Here is a 21,414-nt window from a genome sequence, read left to right as displayed (position 1 = left end):
GATACTCTAAAAACTCAGAAAATTACCCCTGATTTCTTTAGTTTTCATTTGTGTATTTTTTTTTTTTGCTTTGCTAGCATCGGGCCTCTGCTCGAATCTAGAGTACCACAATTACAATGAGAGCTCAGAAACTATAGGACTGGCACATATTTTTCCTAATTAAATATTTATCCAGAACAAGGGCGAGAAAAACACAAAAAAAGGATAAGAGAAAAAAGGAACATCAGAGACAAATAGAGAAAGGAGGGAAGAAATAGAATCTGTCAAAACTGAAATACATGGGCGAGGAGAGTATGGCAGTGGATTGAAGAGGCATGAGATGGAATCAAGACTTGCATTTGGCACCCCTGGCATTGGGCAAACCTGGCATTCAGCAGTGCTGTCCACAGACTTCTGAGACATCTTTAGGCACCAGTACTTACTATTTTATAAATCAAGCCCTCACAACATCGCAGGAACGTTTTCCAACTTTTTCATCGGGAGTCACTACTTCTTAAAGGGCGTTACATCACAGGTAAGCATAGGCAAGGTTTAACACTTCACAAATGTTATGTTCTAGACTTCAACAATGATAAGTGTAAAATATACATGCAAAATTGTATACAAATAAATATACTATATACATACAAAAATATATATGTATTCACTGCAAAAGCAAAGGCCAAAGTTACGTTACAGTTAGGTGAAAATGTCAGTTTACACGTAATGTGAAACACTGGAAGTCAACATAGTTATTTCAATTAATGCTTTGCATAATGTTATCAGTGATGTCAGTTCAGCTGTCATCAGTAATCAATGATGTCACAGAACATGTAATGAGTGTTGTAATATGTGAGGTAATAAGCAGTCCATGGCAAAGGCACAAGTTAGATAGTTACTAGAAATAGCTCTAAATATTGAATTTCAGTGTCTTTTTTATTTTACGCCTTAGTGTTTGTTACATTTAAACTGACATTCACCTAACATCACTTTAACTTTTGTTTTTTCCCCGTGAATTTTTTAGATTCTTTTAATGCAAAGTAAGATATTCTTACTGTATTATTACCATTAGCATACTTAACTAGAATGTAAGATACTCGGGCACCTTCCTTTTTAATTTCTCCACTCCAGCAGGTCTCTTATGGGAGCCATTGTGGTCCCCAGGGCTCCCACTGGACTCCCGCACGAACCAGCACAGCCCCCTGGACTGCTGCAGGAGTCCCATGGGATCACAGAAACCCCAATTTTTTTTAAATAGAAATATGCCCCGTGGGGGTTTCTCTGAGAACCCTCCACAACGTCGAGGTCCAACATTTCGGTCTTGCAGTGTTCTGTTTGGTTGGTGTGCATGCTTCTGCTGTTGACCTTGCTTGTATTCAAGGAAAAACGTTGTTTTTTTCTGTGAGGCCTGCATAGTAGTAGTCCGTGTCCCAACTTCAATTTCAGCCAGTCCCTCCCCTCCCACTTTTATTTTTTAAATACTTTAATACAAAGTTCCCACAGCCCTTGTTCACATCCTCTTTAAATCGTGATGCTACCTCCTGTTAATTTCGTTTTTGTAAATATTTTAAGAGGGCCCAGCAGCAGCAAAGCACTGCTGGGCTACTCGCAATCATTTCCAAGCTTTATGCTCTGTCATTTTAAATGTGTTAATTTACTTATTTTGCATGTGTGTCAACCATGCTAACTAGTACATTAAAAATAGGTGCCGGTGTCACGATGCATGTATCTCGACCCGTGCAAAAGCACTGTGATGCTGGTGGCCATATTGGAATGGATATACTTTAGAAAACCAATCCAACAATTGGCAAAAGCTCAGCATTTTAGATTCAATAACTATTGGCTTTGATATTGCTTACTTATACTTTGCTCTTGAAATACGTACCTGAATGTACCTAATGCATGAAAGGCATTTAAGTGTGCAGGTGCTACCAATACGTTTGCAAGGTTTTAGGAAGTCCTGGTTGGTCAAGGGCCTTTCCCCTGACCCTGAAGCGGAGCTGTAGGAACAACTACTTTTCTTAAAATTTCAAATCGGCCATTATTTAAAGCAATGAACTGTCGTCTTTTACAGTTCAATAAGCTTTTGTTGATATTTATGTACTATCTTCTTTAAGGAGGCCCTTAGCTGACCACTAAAAGAAAGTCAAGATACCTGGAAAGCAAAACCTACCACATCGTATCCTAAGAGCAGGTGGGAGAATGATGGAAGGCACTCAAACTACAATGAAGGTATTTAAAGGTTCTTCAATAGAGTTTGGACAGTAAGAATGAAGGAGGTATCCCAAATCATTATACTATACAGATCCTATCCCCAAATCCATTCAAAATGATTTCCTTTATCCCTTGTATTATTTCATTTAGGAGTTGCAGATAGCAATAGTTGTGTTATACGTACAAAACCTGCCCATGAAGCGAATCAATTGTGTCATAAATGACAGTACCAAAGAAATCCTGCAATCTGGCTTGACCGCCGAGCCAGAGGATATCAGACCCACTGGTTGGATGATCACAATCTAGAATCAATAGCTGCTATTTTTCAGCTAACTCACTGTATTATTCGATGGCTAAAAACTCTTGAGGAAGAAATTCAAATATTTTTGCCTTTTCTCAGGCTCACTCTCCAGTTGCAGAGTGCCACTTTGGGCATGTCAATCAGAGGGCTACGGTGAATAGAGAACACAAGCTACACATATAGAACTTTGGAAGGAGGGGCATTTGTTGTGTGCTCCTCGGTGCTTAATTTGAGCTGGTGGTTGCCAGTGGGGGGCATCAGCATTTATTTTTGGTGGCAGCACCTACTGATCTGCATCAGGCATTTACTGCGAGCAAAAGACACATATGAGAAAGATGGTGAAAGTGAAAGAGAAAGACGGAAAATCGTCACAAGGGGAGAAAGCAGAAAGCTGCCAGAGTGATCTGAAGGGGCAGGGAGTGACTGTAAATGTATTAAACAGGCCCGAGATGGTTTAGAATTACTCTGCCTCAGTATTCTATGCTCGCACAACTAATTGCAGCAGCCACTTGTTTCAGAGGAGAGCTTTGGGCACCAGTACGTTTTTATTTACAAAGTAAGCACTGGTGCTCCTATTCATGTTGTGCTTGCAGATATAACATGCAGGAACTTTGTACAAAGAGAAGTGTTAGCTTACAGCAACAATGAAATGAAGGCATTATTGTGTGGACTTGAACACTGGGTGACTAATAGACTCTGGTTAAGTTAGCATGAACAATACTTATGGCTGACGTCAAAGTCCAAAGGGCAGAAGCATTCCAGGATTGTCTGGTTCAACAGACTCGTGTAGTAACCCTCTCCCATAAGAGGGAACAAGTGATACCTTTGGGGCTGCTGAATGTAGAAGTCCAGAATGATAGCCTCTTGCATGTCTTAATATTTGACTTGGTCAGGAAGATCAATGTTTGCAGTATTGGATTGTAAATTAATATAGTGAACACCCCATTGATAAATGAAAAGAAATACACTTTCAAACACTTTGTAAGTCGCACATAGTTAAGAGCATGAGGAGACTGACCTGTTTACCATAGGAACGCATGTGTGTTGTCCTATTAGCATTGTTAGATTAATTCAAAAAAATTGTCTCGAACAGGAAGCCTGCTGTGCTGAAAACATCAAGTAATTATCTTGCAAATGGAATTAGTTGACAATTGGATATTTTATGTGAATATGAAAATGTTGCAAGTTGGTAATTGCAGTAGCTAATGAAACATGTATTGTACTTAATGTAATAACTCCTCAATTCTCTTTAACGATTGCACGCATGGGTAAACAAACATGTAAAGCAATACTACGAGGAATGAAGTTGTAATTGAACGGTTAAGTCAAAATACGAGCTTTGAGCCAGTAAGCAGAACTGCAAAGGTAGGGGTCCTGTCCATGAGCCGGCACACACAGAACGAGAGTGCACAGCCTCAGCTAGCGCTGGGATAGTAAACTATATCTATTTTCGTATTTTAGGCTTTTCCCAAGAAAAGAACCCACACACTATTTTACACTCAATAACTCCGGGCTCTTATACTTTTTTTATAGGATTGCCCAAAATTGCCACATTATGGGGGTTATTACAACTTTGGAGGAGGTGTTAATCTGTCCCAAAAGTGACGGTAAAGTGCTGGATATACCACCAGCCGTATTACGAGTCCATTATATCCTATGGAACTCGTAATACGGCTGGTGGTATATCCGTCACATTTGGGACGGATTAACACCTCCTCCAAAGTTGTAATAACCCCCTATATTCTATAGTGTGTAAGCTTTTGAGTCTCACAGAATTGTCAAGTGCCTACTTAATTCGACAGTAATCAGACAAAATGCACATGAAATTACAAAGGAATGCTAACGTATGAGAATGTAAAGGCTAGGGACTTAATGGAAGACATGGGGACTCCTGTATATTCTCCTCAGAAGCCTAGAGTAAAGCCCCCGATGGAGTGGGATTACACTGGTTTGTAGGCTCAAGCACGCAGCTGCTAGGTGCCACACTGATAGAATATGAGCGTGGCATCATCTGGAGAAGACCTTACACATTTGTGGCGAATGAATAAAATGGAGGGAGGAGAGTACTACTGGTTCATGTCAGTATGAACAGCAGCGCACCTAGAGACAAACTGGTAAGTACAAATGCTACAAAAGGCCTGGTGTATACAAATGTCATCTGGGGAATACATTTATATCCAGGTGGTGGCAGATGTTATGTGTATGATCACTTCCTGGCCATCAGTTTGAAGCAATACTCATGCCAAATCAGGATTGTTTTCAGATGGAAGAGTCATCAAGTCATGGCTTTACACACTGGTGGACAACAGTTTCACAATCACTTGCTGGCGTGTACAATCATGTATGCAAGTGCAATAGAGATGTTGATTCACACCAAAGTAACAAAACTTGAGGGGGCCCCCCTGCTAAGCACATAGAGGGGGGCCGCACCTCAGGACTTACTCAGGGGCTCTCAGGCCAGGGTACTGTGCTGAGGAGGCCACCTGGAACACACGCCCCCCCCGCACTGCTCCATACTTTTCTCAGCCCCCCGAACTTAAGATTTCAGATCAACTGCTCTTCCAAAGCATCCCCACCAGCAACATGCACTTTTGGACAGAATTCAAAATCTCCTGCTCAGAACATCGTTTGGGCCAGGTCTTTCATAGGAGCAGGATCTGGGATATTATTCAACTCTTTTTCCAGTACAAAGAGTCTCAGGCGATTTTCGACCAGTACTGGATCTCAAAGGTATTTTTTGGTATTACTTGATGCATCAAACTTTGAAAATGATGATTCTTCAAATCGTTTTCCACTATTGAAGCAAGGGGACTATCTTGTATCTTTAGATATGCAAGATGTGTATCTTCATGTTCTGATTCTCCCAGCACATCAACAATTCCTGAGATGCTCAGTGGGAAATGAGCACTTCCAATTCTAAGTCCTCTCTTTCAGTTTGATTTTTGCTCCATGAATTTTTATAAAGCTCTTGGCTCCACTGATGGATATTTTCGCTATAATCGAGGTATTGGTTTGCTCATTTTTCTTGATGATTGGTTCATCGCCTCTTCATCTATTCTTAAGGCAGAAGGAGATGTCAAAGACGAATGTGGTCTCCATCAGAAGTTTGGACTGCTCATAAATTTGCAGAAGTCAAACCAGCATCCGGCCCGGATACTGCAGTTCATCTGAGCACTTTTTTTCATGGACGTATAGGAAATAATACTTTCTCAGGAAAAGTAGGACAGATTGAGGCTTCACTTGTCACAACTATTGCAGAGACCTAAATCATCAGCAAATGTATTATGGTTGTAGAGTAAGGGGGAGATGGCTTCTGCCTTTGCTGTGGTTGCTTGGAACAGACCCCATCAATTTCCTTTGGCAAATCATTTTCTAGCTCACCGGAACACTTTAACTAAGGATTACGAGGCTCAAGTTCCAGTGACCAACAGATACTGACAGATCTTCAGTGGTTTCTCTCTCTGCCACTCTGGAGTGAAGTTACCAGCTAAATCAACCCCAACCTCCCCAAATGAAAAGAATTGGCAGCAGCAGGGAAAGCTCTGAAAGTCATTCTTCCCATTCTCAGTATTCACGCAGTGTGCGTCCATACCGACATCCAGGATTTGAGATTATACTTGAATCAGCAGGGAGGAATGTGTCATTCGCTCTCTCCTTTTCCGGGAGGTTTGTGCTTGGTGAACATCACCTTCAGTCTCTGAGGGCGGCGTATCTTCCAAGGAGGGAGAATGGGCTTGCCGACTAACTTAGTAGAAGGTTTACCTCCTTCATTCTCCTTTGTTTAGTTCTTTGTGTGTTTCAGGGGACATGCAGGGGTTCTACTGGTGGTTCCCGGGTGACCTCAAAGAACAAGGTTCCCTCTCCTTCAACATTTGGCAGTGTCCCATCCCTGGTTTTCCCTATCCATCTCTCTCTTATGAGTCAGCCAGTTCTCTGTCAGGAATCTCTCAGCTGGCTGAATCTGGGGGTCTGGATGTTGAAAAGGTGATTCTCTGGAAAAAGCATGTTTGGGGAAAGTGGTAGATTCTAATCAACTCTTGAAAAACCCAATTACTAGAAAAGTTTAAGAAAAGTTTATTCTCACCATTGGCGAACCTTTGAGTATTGATGTGTTTCTAAAAATGTACCGCCGCCGGTTTCTGAACCAGTAACAATTCTTGATTTCTTATGCAATGGCTGTGTTCTGGGTTTGGCTGTATCTACCATCAAGGCTAAGTTGACTGCTATTCAGCCAGGTCAAGGGTTTGCTATGATTGCTTATTTAGCATCTCTCCTGTAGCGTGATTTCATTCTGTGGCATCCTGCTATCCGCTCACCTACTCCAGCATGGTACTTACTGTTGGTATTTGAAGCTTTGTGAGACTCTTCAGTCAGCGGTTGTCATATTTCTCACTGAAAAAGTAGTTTTCCTAGTGGCTGTCTGTTTAGGAGGAAGGATCAATGAGATTAGAGCTCTTCTCTCAGTTTCACTTTTTCACCCGTTTCTTCCCTGATAAGGTGGTCCTTCATCCAAACATTGCATTTTTGCCCAAAGTTCCATATTCCTTTTATTGTACATAGGATGCGTTCTATCTACCTTTCTTCCTGCTCCCACCTTGGCTGCCTGCTTTGGATTTGCACAGTGCACTACCCGTTCACTTAAGAAGTATTTCTCCTTTTAAAAGGGTAGATTCCTTTTTTGTCACCCTTGGAGTGCCCAATAAGGGCTCTCGTCCAGCTATGTCTACTATCTTCAGATTGCTTAAATTAACCATATTTACATATCATGGGTTATCTCACGAGTCTGTTCCTCTGCAGGTACAGGGTAGATCGACTAGAGGCATTTCAGCTTCATGAACTGATTTTATGTCATTATGTGAGTTCCCTTATGACATTTACTGTGTTTAATTTTGGAAGCTTTTTCCCATTAAACCTTGTTTGCATTCATTCTACAGCGGGTTTTGCTGTGTTTCTTGTTGAATATAATCAATCTCTACCATATGAGGACTGGATTAGGGAAGACGGACGAGGAGGTAGTGCGCTGGTTTCTTACCTGTAATCTTTATTACACCAAGTTCAGGTCTACCCTGATGCACTCTGATGTCACACCCTCACCCTCCCCCGAGTTGGGATTGCTTATATTCTGTTTCTCGGGTTTGTTGTCTTTTTTTTCTTAGATATTTAAAAGGATATCATGTGACACGGTGACACCAGACAAAGAGCAGCCTCCCTTAATCCTCTCTTGCTTTGTCTGGTGGGAAAGAGGGTGTCTGAAACGGATTCGGAAAGTGCAGACTATACAAGACTCAACCATTATGAATTCCCTACCAATTCCTCTGCTTCCCATGGTAGATTTCAGAAAGTACTGAAATGCCAGGAATTCCACCTCATCCCCATAATATCCAGACTAAACTGTGTGTGGTCCCTTCCTGACTCACCTTCGATGCTTTTTCAGATCTGTAGTCCTCTAAACCCCATATATTTCTTGGCTCACTCAGCCCTTTGTGATCGAGTACCCCTTGGGATGGGCAGAGAGACCAGTTCAATACTTTGGAGTCTGGCTCAGCCGTGACTTAGATAAACTGGGGTGTGCAAATTATGGGAGAGTCATGATGTGGCTGGAGTATCGAGTACCTTCATGGACAAGTCTACCATTGTCTCTCAGGGGAAGAATAGCTGTGGACAAAACTGTAATTCTCCCCAAAATTCCTGTATCTATTCACCAACCTTCTGCTCTCTCTTATTGCCCACTTCAACAGCCATTTCAGGTCTCAACTCCTCACATTGACACGGGCAGGCAAGTAGACCCGGGTGTCTTGGGAAGTCTTGACTCTCCTCCTATGTATTCTGGACATGGATCTCCACTATTACTGTCCACAAGCACAATTTGCCCACTATTGGTTACCTTCCACATGGTTTCAGCCCCAAACAGCTCTCAAAAATGATCAAATAGCTCCCTGCTCCTGAGGGTATCTTTGTATCTCCCTCTTAGACAACCTCAGATGAAGATCATTACTGTGGCTTGCATGATTTGGGCGTGGGATAAGTAGTGACAGCAAGTAGGCCACCCCTTGATAACCATCACTGCGGACATCAGCACCCTGTGGATGCCTTCCGTAGGCTACAACCCTTGGGGATGTGTACCCGGAGGCACTCTTCCTCTCTCCACAGAGTATACTTGATGACCCTACCTCCCCTGGATGTCCTCATTTATTATTATCAACTATGAGCAGCCATGCAAGTTACATATCCTGCGGCTCTTCTGACATTCCTCATGTTACAAATTATGCCCACTAACCCATCTCCGCGCAAACTAGTCACCTGACTCTATGCTACGATGCATTAGAGCGCCCGATTCGCATGCCCTGTGCACGTCTGACTTGTTTGACAGACCTGATCACCCCTATTAGTGAGGAGCAGTGGCGTTACTATTGCACTCAATCTAGGACCCTCTCCCCAAATTGTAGGCTTTGCATGACTCAATTTAAGTATTTGCATTGAGACTACCATACACCCATGCAATTGCATGAGATGGGGGTGGTTGATGTCACGCGCAGTCTGTGATGCGCTGCACTTATTACTCATTCTCGGCAATTGGCTGGGAAATGCTCCACAGTTGTACACTTTTGGTCCAAGGTATTTGATGACATTGTGCTGGTCACAAATAATGAACCCCAGCATGCCCTGTTGTTAGCCCTGCTTGGATATGTGAAGGGCATTCCCTCAGACACGAAAACTCAGTGCTATTTTGCTCTTGCTGGCCAAGCGAAGAGTAGCTATGCACTGAGGCAGGCACCCTGCACCTCGACTGGCACGCTGGCTGCGCAATGCTGCCTACTGCCAAGAACAACTGGACACCTACTGGGAAATGATGCCTGAGGGCTCTAGACTGAAACACATTTGGTCTCCAGTGGTTGCCTATCTGCTTGCGCAACTGGATACAACACTGAAAAAGGGAGATGCTGACCTAAGATGATGAATCCTGGTCCCTTCTGTTTCTGTACGTTAGGAGCTATACCCATGATTTTCACGGAAGTCCTTGGCTCTAGTAGCAACGCATTTCTGTCCTTTTGAGACTAAAACTGCTTCCTTTTGAGACTTGCCAAATTCTTACCGGGCCGCATGCCGCGTGGACAGGTACTCTGACATTTGATTGTATTGATTTGCTTCCTCTTGACAACCGTATCTGTACCCTTCCCTGTTGTATTACATTTTGTGTCATGTTTCTTGTCTGAACACTAAACGATTTTTTAAAATACATTTTATGAATTAAATCTCTTGGTTGCAGTACAAAATGTGAAATAGAGTATACGTGTTGTATGAAAACAAGAAACAAAATATACTACATTAACGTTAAGACCAAATGCATCTTACATCCAAGCAAAATGTTGCATAGGTAAACATCATTCTTTAAAGTAGATAATAGAAGCCCCGGTGCAGCACTTATAGTTTTAGTGATGAAGATTGAGGTGCGTCCAGTATAATGATTTATAAGGCCACTTGCTTTCAGAGCTCGGTTAAGTCAATTGCTTTGAATAATATATGAAACACAAGTGTTGGTTAACTTCTAAAGCATTACGCAAATAAATACTGCATTTCTCAACAAACAGTCTCAACAGACCACTTACAAAACCCGAATTGCTTCCTAGTGGCTCAGGGATTATGCCGACATTTCCTTGTGCTAGAGGGGTGGATTTAAAAGTATTAAAATAATTGATTTGTCTGTGCTTGTTTCACTGGGCTGTGAATCAACGCAAACAAGATCACCTGCCTCAAAAAGAAGGGGTTGGAAAACACTATATATCTGGACACTGAAGAAAGCACAAGTCAGCCATTTTGTATTTTTATAAATTCCTCTGCAGGGTAGCTTACTAAAACAGTTTTTTCAACTATATTGGAAACTTTTACATACAGATAATATGTTCAGTTATTTGCTCCCTAGCAGGGAAACTACAGTGATGTCCAATTACTTTCATTAATGTCCTAATTAATCATTTTGGACTTCTGCTTACTATTCGGAGACCATGTTCATTGGGAGAGTCGCCATCACCCATACATTTGTTCAAGCAATCAATGCCTCCAAGTGTCTGCCTTCTCCTGGCCTGCAGGTGAGAACAGCCTGAAATAGAGAAACACATCCGCGCCAGCCAGCTCCCTTTTCATTTTAGCTCCCATTGATTTTATTTAATGCAGTGAGATCGTATAATGAAGAAGTCATTCTCAATTGAAAATAGCAGTGTAGTCCTTGCCCACTAGGGCACTCTCTTCATATCTAAGTAATGAACAGGGATTCTCATTTAATTTAATTGAAAATGCAACACATATTAGCTAAAGAAACTTAATCAGTGCAATAAAATTAAAATGAGGCACTCAGACAAACCATACTGATTAAGGCACTTGCAAACATTCCATAATCATCAGAGAGACCCGAGGCTTTAATGATTTAAACGGCCTGCGTTCTCGAGGGAGCCTGCTCCATCATAGATAGCACATCTAGAAATTGTAAAGCTTTAAGTCTAGTATCACCCACAAAAATAACACACATCAAGAGAAACATGTCTGGGCCCGACATTTGGTTTACTTAAGTGTTGTCTCTTTTGTCTGTATTCGTTTTTATGAATATCGATTTTTCATTGTTCTTCCACTGGAGATATTTTGTACAAATTAAAAATACATAGCAGGACTTTTAAATAAAATTAGCACTATATAGACAGGATGAAATAATTAGTTAACAATAAAAAAATACCTTAATAACAATATTGGCAGCTACACATCACACAAAGCAAATTCTCGGAAGTCCATGACCTTCAAAAATATGGGAAAGGAATTACTACCCAACAGACTTAAAACATATTATCTGTATTAAAATATCTGTCAACACATATAGAACCTGATTTACAATGGGAGTCATTTGTAAGCTACGTCTGTAGTGTACTCCTAATTCACCATAATAAGTAAATATAACCAAAGTGCAACACCAATTTGGATGCGTAGGCACAGTGTGACGCACATACTACGTGTGGGTGGAAGTTTTACTTGTTTTCACAAATCACAAAGGATTGTAACTGAAACAGGTGTATTCCCTACTTCCTTTCGTCCCCTTTGCCAGGCACTCACCTTCTCATCTGGGGCAGAGAAGACGTAACACCATTGGTGTGATTTGTATTAGCGATATGAGTCCCAGAGGGCCCTCTCACCCATACCTTAACTTACATACTCTTAGGACCGTAGAAGGTTCTCTGGGTCCAGGAACCCAACACTCCATTAAGAGACAGACTCAAAAACAATTGGATGGCTCCGTATTCAGGTGTTCAAAGTAAATGAATCTCACAGACCAAGGACTTCAGCCTCACTACAGGGAGAAAATCAATAAGCATATACAACGGGGTGAATTAAGGCCCTCCTGGTTAGAAGGGGAGCAACTAAATATACTATTCACATAAAAGGTTATACATCCCTCATAGCATTCACCGAAGGCCTTAGTGGCCAATGTTCTCTCCCACCATTGCTAGATAAGAGTTTCTTAACATGGTCTCCACTGTATAGAGATTTGGCTAAACATGAATTGTCCCAAGCTCGATCAGGGGTTCTCTTACCAACCTCATTGGGCGTAGGACATTCTGTCACTTACCATAGAGTTTCTGACAATAAGATGCTGAGGAATGGTCAGTGAGAGTCAATGTGAGGAAATGACCATTCAGTTTCATTTGCAGATCCACTGCAAGAATAAGGCAGATCTCGGATCAGCAACTAGAGCACAACACATGGCCATGTGAAAGGCCCATGATACATCAGTTTATGAACTCCAGCAGTTCCGCATCCCTTGGACTGCTTTCCATATTTTTGAAAAATTGGAAAGTTAGTTCACATGGTTCAGGAGTCACAAATAGAGGTGAGTGGCTAATTGTTTGCCAATTTATGTTCAATTTTTGTAATAATGTGATTAATATTGTGAACCAAGAAATCAGATTATCACTGCAACACATTTCTGTTTTATTCTTGGTCACATAAGCAAATAATAACGTTATAGTGCAATTGCAATTTGGAGTTCAGTGAACATAAATATTAATCAATCAAGTATTTGTAGAGTGTGGCTTTTCACCGTGAGGGTTTAAGGTGCTTGAAGCAGGTCTCAATCCAAGAGACAAGTCTTGAGCACTTCCTGAATTCGATCAGCATGGGGCAGGTACAGAGGTGGATTGTGCTCCAGGCTTTGGCGGTGAGATGGGAGAAGGAGTGACCTCCGACATGGCAGAGACGTGTGTGAGGGATCTGTGCGAGGGCCAGTTGTGTGGAGCTGAGGTTCCTGCAGGGGTGGTGGAAGTGCACATGTTGGTTCAGGTAGACAAGCCCTTGGTCATGGAGGGCTTTGTAAGTGTGGGTAAGGAGCTTAAAGTGGCATCTCTTCTGGACCGTGAGCCAGTGGAGGTCTTTCAGGTGCTGGGACATGTGGGCTATCTTGGGAGGGTTGAGAATCAGCCTGGTGGCTGTGTTCTGTACTGATTGGAGCCTTTGCATCAGTTTGGTGGTGGTGCCTGCATAGGGTGCATTGCTGTAGTCAAGACAGCTGGTAATGAGGGCATGAGTGTCGTTCTTATGTTGATGGGGAGCCACTTGAAAACTTTGCAGAGCATGCGAAGCATGTGGAAGCAGGCTGACGCAATGGAGTTGACCTGATGTGTCATTAAGAATTCGCTGTCTAGGATGGTGCAGAGGTTGTGGGTGTAGTGTTTCGGCATGGGGGTGGGGCCGAGCGCCAATGGCCACCAGGAATCGTTCCAGAGGGCAGTGTTTTTGCCAAAGATGAAAACTTCTATATTGTCTGTGATCAGCTTTAAGCAGTTGTCCTTCATCCATGCTGAGACGTTTTTCATGCAGTTATGGAAATTTGTCTAGGTAGCGGTAGGGTCGGCAGAGAGTGATAGGAAAAGCTGAGTATTGTCGCCGTAGGAGATGATGTTGATGTTGTGTGATCTGATGATGTCCACGAGGGAAGTCATGTAGATGTTGAAGAGTGTGGGGCTAAGGGACGATCCCTGGGGAACGCTGGAGATGTTATGCTTGTCTTTCATTGTGAAGGGGGAGGTAGACTTTCTGCGTACGTCCTATAAGAAAAGATGCCATCCATCTGAGCCGCACCATCTGTTATTCCCGTCTGGAGCAGGGGGTGGATGAGTGTATGCAGGAAACCATGTAGAGGGCAGGATAGGTCGTTTAGGATGAAAGCGGCAGATTCCCCTTTGTTGAGTATGTTGTGGATGTTGTCTGAGGCAGTGATCAGAGCTGTCTTGGTGCTGTGGTTGGTTATGAAACCTGATGGGATGAGTCTAATAGGTTGTTTCTCTCCAGGTGTTCGGTGAGTTGGAAGTTGACGCACTTCTCCAGGACTTTGGTGGGGAAAGGTAGCAACAAGGTGGGTCGGTAGTTTTATTGTTTGTTGCAGTCTGCCGAGGGTTTCTTGAGGAGCGTCTTACCTCTGTGTGCTTCCAGGTGTCAGGAATATATCATGCAGAAATATTTCTGAATGGCCACAGTTAGGCTATAAGTTGTTCCAACCCCTATCAACAAGTAATCGTGGCTCCATAATGCGGGGGGGCTGCAGGCCTTGGGGTTAAAAACACCTGGTCAGGTCTCTGGGACATCCACCAGTTACCCCATGGTACACCGCCCTGAATCAAATAAGAAATTGTTCATCTGATTGTGGGCAGTTTTCTGCCTCCCTCCACTAGCTTTGATTATTGCTGAAGTATACCCTATTCTGTTATTTAATACAGGCCCACAACTTCCTTCATATTGAAATAACACATTGGATATCGCTTCTCAAAAGAAGAGATGGGCAGGGAAGCTAAAACCGGTTATCTGTGGTCTAAAGCACTGACTCCAAGAATCTGGTTTAAAACCATGGACAGCAGGTTTAAATCCACTCAGTCGTTCATCCTTGCCAGGTTGATAAATAATGAGTATCATCCAGTTGGGTGACAAACTGCTGTTATTCCGCAGCAAGATGCCCAGCAGAATATCTAAGCACTTTAAATACATATGTTGTCTTATTATTTATAACATTCATTAGCTCTGGCTTGAGGGAGCAGATGTCAGCCTGATGTATTGTCACTAATTCTGTAACAAATGCAGAGTGGTCTTTGGCTACACCCAGAGGAATATTCACTTTACTTCATGCTACTGGCTATTTGGGGTATCATTCCACCTTCCTGGAATTCCTTCCATTGGAATGCACAAGGAATTATTTTTCGTCTGCAAAGTAAACTTAATCAATGCAGTGTTTGTCACATTCAATTTCTCAGTTATATCCATTCTGCACAGAAAGCAGTCCTTTGTTGCTGCAGGGATGAACATTTTAAATTATTTATTTGTTAATCAATAATGTACTGATCATTGATGAACTAACATGTGGAAAATAGGTGACTTTTGTAAATGGTCACCATGATTCATTTTGTTCTCTGTTTAAGCAAAACTTCAGCTAAAATCGCAGTTATTTTCCATTGCTCAATGCTTACCTAAAAGAGGGTGATTAATAGCTTATAAATGTGTAAACAGCTACCCCCACTGGGTTGCTGCGTTAGGTTTTACAAGGTCAGATTTATTAGGTCATTACACGCGTTTGTCTGTTCTATTGTTTAAAATTGTCACTAACGTATGGTTTCTTTCTCGAGGATGGAAGTAGATGATACTAAGTAAGACGTTTCTTCCTGAGAAGAGAAGTTTTGATGAGATGGAACAATGGAGCCACAGATGAGACAGAAGAGGACATGAAACTGTTATAATTGTGTTTAGCTAATAATGTCGTCAGCAAACTTTGTTATCTAATAGTAGTTTTATTGGCTGAATTGTATAACACCCCATGTACTGAATAATCTTGAGCTTTTTACAAAATATTATAATGAACTGACACCTATTCTTGGGGGTTGTTGTTCGCGATCTTCCCATTTTCTTATTCTGAGTACTTTTGTTGGAGTTTTCGGATTAGTGGAGGTTCGAGTCATATTAGCGATGTGAGGCTAGCTGTCGATGTAGACCTGACCCTATGAAAACCTACCTGATGGTGTCCCCTTGCTGAAGTAGACTGCATGTTGTTGTTATATGGGTAATGTGTGAAATTGTATTGTTATATGTGCATTTTGCTTTACAGGTACCAGCTGCAACCTATAGATTAATTGCTGCATAATAATAATTTTTTTATTGTAACCCAAGTTAGTATGGTTTTCTAAATTTGTGTTTCTAAATTCTTTTTATATGAAGCCTAACATGTTAATGCTAATTAGTGGTTAGTGAGGAGATTTATCTTTACATGCACATGATTTATATGACATTGTTTGATCTTTTGCCCTAATGTATAATATATCGCTGTTGCAAATATTGGTGTTGTTTATCAGTGTTATGATACTTGAGATAATTTGCTTGCTTGCTTTGATTAAACTTAGATATGTAAGACGTTCTAATCAGCCATTATTGATTCTATATGCTTATCATTTATGTTTGAGTTATTTTTGTGACATTAGCATTGTTAATATAGGGAAATTAATTAATAATCCTTCTTAATAAACTGGTGTGGTTATTGTGTAGTGATTAGATAATTGAATATCTTGATTATTGTTGATTACTATGACATTCATCATTGACATCCCCTCAAACCCATGTCACGTCGATCCATTAGCCTAAGGCACAAAATCCACTATTTAGTGTGAAGTAATAGCTAGGATTTCTTGGCGCTGCAGCATTGCTACATTTTCCGCAGCTCTGGGGAAGCCAACTGGGCATGCGTTAATGTGAAACACTGACGCTGAACTCCAAAACGCTTGGCACATAGGATCAAAACAACAAGTACAACACTTTGGAAACCACCCACTCCCTTCCCCATCCCAGAATAGCTTCGGTGTATCATAATGGGGGCTAAAGTGCTATATAAACGCTGCAATGCAATAGAGTAAACAGCATTCGTGCTTGGCACACGTGTAAACAGCATTTGTGAATGTTTATGTGTTTGGCACAATAAAGCAAGAACTACTGACTTTGCCAAAGCTTCTTTTTAAGGAATTCACAGAGCCATACGGGAACTGGTCACCAAATAAATGGACAAATAAATGAGAGGAAGGCAAATATCTTATTAAAGTTCGTTACACGTCATAAAAAAACAGAGCAACACGATCCAGAGCTTTTCACACTGAAGGTTTTAAAGATGATTTAAACAATAGGAAATGTGAACGTTCTGAAATAAAACCTTTTTATTTTATGTAAAGCACACTACAGATATTCACATTCTACATTACAGACCCATTACCTTTTTATCTGCTGGCAGTAGGCTCAATGGGGACGGTATAATTCTTTTCCAATAACTCTCAGTGAGCTTTGGAAAAATCACTGTTGGGAGCACAGTATTTTAGAAAACTATTCCACCTAAGATGCTGCTGTACAAATGGTTCCAGGAGAGCTGCTTGTAGGCCCTATTATCGGATAATAAAGACAGATAGGACCCACTTTTGCTCTGAGATTTAGTGTTTTTCCCTTGGAGTTGTATGAAAGTTTGAAATGGTTGGCAGTGGTCTGTGGCAGTGACATTTGTTTTTACGTACCCTGTATTTCAGCGTTACACATTTACTATCTATAGGGGTTACTTGATTTAAAATAAATATACTGATATTGCAATGTTTCTGTTAGCAGCAAGACTTTGGTTTTGCTCATTGCTGTTTTAGGCAGTGCTTAGTAGTGCATTTAAGGGGTTAACAGCCAGGGTCGGCCCCGAAATAAGCCTGTGCACTAAATTAAAAGTGGCCCGTTTGGTAAATCAGACAACTATAACAGTGGCCCACATTTGCAAATCAATGTTGTTTTATAAGTGTAAAGACAAGCTATATAGCTGTTTTTGCCAGGTATGGGAGACATCATGAATTTCTGCTTGCTGCAGGCAATATTTGTGGTAATATTAGAGAAATCAACATCAAAACCCGGCCCATTAGACCATAAACAGACTACAAACGCCAACAAAAGCATTCCATAGACTGGTCCGCCGGACTAGCCCTTCAGGGACTGTCGGATTGCCTTGTAGGCCAGTCCAATACTGTTAACAGCTGGCTGTTGTCAACGCAGGCTACAACTTCGCCTAACTAGTCCTGTGCGCGGCACTTAGATCAGTGCATGTGCACGAAGAGATGACTTGGCTGTGAGTTTCACCAACTAAGTCTCACGGACTTTTAACTCTGTGGAAATGAACTGAGAGCACTAACCGCCAGGGTCCGCCTTTTGAGCTAATGCCACTGCTGCGCAGCTGGGTAAGTGGCTGTAGGCTAGTTACACATGAACAAGTGAACACGTGTGTGCAGGCTGAGCATATTACACTAGCATCTAGTTCAGCCGATATCTGCGCATAGGTTACCTATCACAGACAGGGCCATTCAGGGATTGGTGCTGACCTTGGTATTCCAAATAATGTAAGTGGCCAATCTTAGTGTTTTTTTTTTTAGAGTGCTTACGTAAAGTCTCAGTTACATAAATGAATTATACATTATAGACGAAATCTGCACCTAAGTACGGATTTGGCCCACTTAGGTCTACAGGGTCCTATGAAGTATCAATCTTAGTGCAAACATGTATCCTGAGTGTAGATATACATACTCTTATGTCATACTTACACTACTTATGGTACTTTGACAATTATCTTATTTCCCTGGCTCAGCTATAATCAGATTCCAAGCCTTTGTTCCTCCTCCTGGGCAAAATTATTTACTGTACTGGCCATAAGGAGGATCAAAGACTTTCCCATACTACGGAGCCATTAACAGTGTTTGAGCCAGTTCCTGAGAAAGGAAGGGGTGGGAAGGAAATCGTTATCTGCTCATTAACAGTTTCACACAGAACCTGGACTGGCCAAGCCCAAGCCATTGGGAACAAAGGGAAAAGGCCAGACCTCTGCAATCAGACACAGGAAGGGCTCCAGTTTGAGGTTTTGGTGGAATTGAATCAGGCAGTGGAGTCACCAGGGGGTGTAGCTAAGGCTCCATGGCAGGTATTTTACATTGATCACGAGACGTCCCAACCTTAAAATGTCCCTGAATGTTGTGCAGGAGGGTTGGGGCAAGGGGTGGAGTGATGTGTCACCCAAGGATTGGCCAAGGGTGCCTGGGTTCTAGATCCTTGTCCCCCATTTAAAACAAACCCCTCCACAAATTGAGAAGACACAAGGTCTGGGATATGTGACAAGAAATAATGCCCAGGTAGAATGAGACTGCAAGGACGGACTGAAGGACTTCCCTTCGCTGCAATTTCTAAAATGAACATTGGGGTGGGTCAAGGTCTAGGGGTCAGTGCAACCTTTAATTTTTGATTTTTACTGGGGCACAGGAATACGCGGGCCCCCTTTCCAGAAGACACCTTACCGCAAGAACCACATCCTTGCCAGACAATGCACAGGTTCTGTCCCAGGGGATCCTATCCTCCCATGACTGTCATCCTCAACCATTAGTGCCACTATTTTATGACTTATGGGCCCGCATCTGGGGAGGCCAGAATCCCAGAACTGATGCGTTGTGCCTCCTTCACTACTCATGCGTGAGTCTGAGGAGGCTGGGAACTAAATCACTGATAGCTCCCTGCCCTCACAGAAGGAGGTAGGAATATGAAGTTGCCAACTCCTGCACAAGCAGCAAACCCTGTAGGCCAAGCAGGGAGTTGGGTGTGGGGGGTACAGGGCAGTGGGGAGCCAACCTCCACATTCTGCAAACGTGGGGTGCCACAACAGAGAAGAATTCATACCTGGCATAAACAAAAGAAAATTAAATACTTTTCATGCAAAGATGCAATTGTGAAAATAACAAACCTGGGTCCAGCTGCAAATCCCATGATAAATGTTCATCAGAGGGGCAGAAGAGCACCCATAAGCTCCCAGGAGTGATTTAGACTTGCATGTCGTATGAGGTGTCCCAGGTGTGGGCAGGTGCACCATCAACATTTCTGAAAGCATGTTTGAGGGGTTGCAGGAAGTGCAGCAGCCCCTGCACAAGAAGCCTTCAAATGTTGCCCTAGTGATCCCCTAGGTGTTGCATTTATGTATCCCAGAAAGGTTTCCAATAATTTGAAAGCACTATTGGAGTCTGTACTTTTGTACATGGGCTCTAACATGCAAAACCCCTGTTTGATCCTAAGCTGCAGTAGCAGCAGAGTCAAGGTAGAAATAAGACTCTGGTACATGTTACTGAACACAATATTTTATTGACAAAGCAAGGCTTTACATTAAAATGAAAAGTGCTGACCATTGGTACTATTCGCATTGATTTCAGTAGTGCAGCAAAGGTGGTTTAATAATGTGGTGACACCCTTTCATAGCCAGTAGGCCTCTGATAATGACACTCCTGTATATTGTGATATGGTGTGTAGAAGTACTCATAGCGCTCTCTATGTATATTTCATGCATTGGAAACAATAATTCTGGCTAACAAATAACTATGTCTATTTGAAGCTAAGCAATAAGGAGTAAGGATAATAATCTGCTTGGAGTAAATAATGGAATACTCTAAGACATTGGTTATTGGTTGAGCAGGATGGAACCCCAACTCGAGCAACAACCACAGTCCTTGTCAGGGTAAACCAAAAAAAGTCACGTGGAACACCCTTTTGATTAATAAAGGCGGCTAGTTCTTTATGGCATCCTTTGGTCGAAGACTCTACTCTGGGAGCCAAGTGGTGTTCTGTAGGGCCACAGTAGCTCCACCCACACTTAAGTTGTTGCGCCCGCTTATTTGAATCATGTGCTCGGAGCTCTCTGCTCGGTCATTTACTGGTACTTTATTTAATGTAGATGTGGGTACCCTTTATGAGTTAACCTTCTGATGATTCCTTGGGCACTCTGGAAATACTTACATATGTACTCCCCTTCTCATGGCCACAGATATCTCAAATAGAGGTCTCTGCATATATAAGCCCACTCTTGTTTTGTGAAGCATGGAATGATTTATCCATCATCTCCACAGCCTTTACTAATTTTTGTATGATCACGAAAATCGTCCCTGCAAGGTAATGGTGGGTGTGTCCACAGATATTATTTGTGTTCACTCTCATTACCATTAGGGCTTATTATTTGTTTATTTTATTTTGGTTTCAATTTTATCCCTAGGAATTCTCTTGTGTATCTTGCCAGGCTACGATACATTAACCACAGTTATCGGTTTAACATTGATTAGGTCCGAAATAACGAGCATCCTTGTACCAGTAGTAGGTGTATGCACTGGTACTGGCTACAAGCAAAATGAAAGGTAAAGGGATGCAGAGGTAGGCATGGATTGCATGTAAAAAGAAGCAATTAGTTTTAATACTGTTTCACTGTGTTGTTGTTTTTTATTGTTCATGCGTATTGTGGGTAATGATGGAGTGGGTTCTATAAGCAAGCGGTGTCTACATAGGCAGGTAGGGGCCATTTGTTTACATTTCTGATCTTTCTATTCTTAAAATTCACTGGGCTACCACCACCATATTTTTAATGTACAAGTCTGTGCCCTGAAGATGTCGGTTGATCACCTTTCACCGAAACGCGGGTCAGCACCTGCGCATCAGTCATACTGGCACAAGACAGTGTATGTTTTGAAATTAATTAAATGTACTTTTCTTTCATCCCATTACAGAGTCAAATTCCATAACTAAGTTGTATATATAAAAGTCATTGCCCTGGTTATATTGTAAATCTGGCATTATTTGATTGAATATCTGGACGATCCTGTGATTATCGTAAGAAACATTGTACATATTCAGATAACCCAGGTAAGTCACTCGTATGAATTTCTATGTTGTCTAAAATGCTTTTTTAAAGTTTGTATGAAAGATATGAACGGTATGTATGTAGTTTGATAATGTGAATTTTTTTTTTGTTTGTTAATGTAAGAGGTATTGCAGCTATTACTACAATATGTAAAAATGTATATGTCTTTAAATATTGCAAA

At 41.8% G+C, this 21,414-nt stretch overlaps 1 protein-coding gene across 1 annotated transcript in view; it reads right to left on the bottom strand.

Moving 5' to 3' along the window:
* The window catches only part of HS6ST2 (heparan sulfate 6-O-sulfotransferase 2), a 907,802-nt gene that overhangs the window by 70,813 nt on the left and 815,575 nt on the right, over positions 1-21,414 (bottom strand). The gene's annotated exons all lie outside the window — the stretch shown is intronic.

Source organism: Pleurodeles waltl, chromosome 2_1, assembly GCF_031143425.1.
Source record: "Pleurodeles waltl isolate 20211129_DDA chromosome 2_1, aPleWal1.hap1.20221129, whole genome shotgun sequence".
Lineage (NCBI taxonomy): Eukaryota > Metazoa > Chordata > Amphibia > Caudata > Salamandridae > Pleurodeles > Pleurodeles waltl.
The sequence above is the reverse complement of the archived record's forward strand: the minus strand, read 5'-3'. Positions and strand labels throughout refer to the sequence as shown.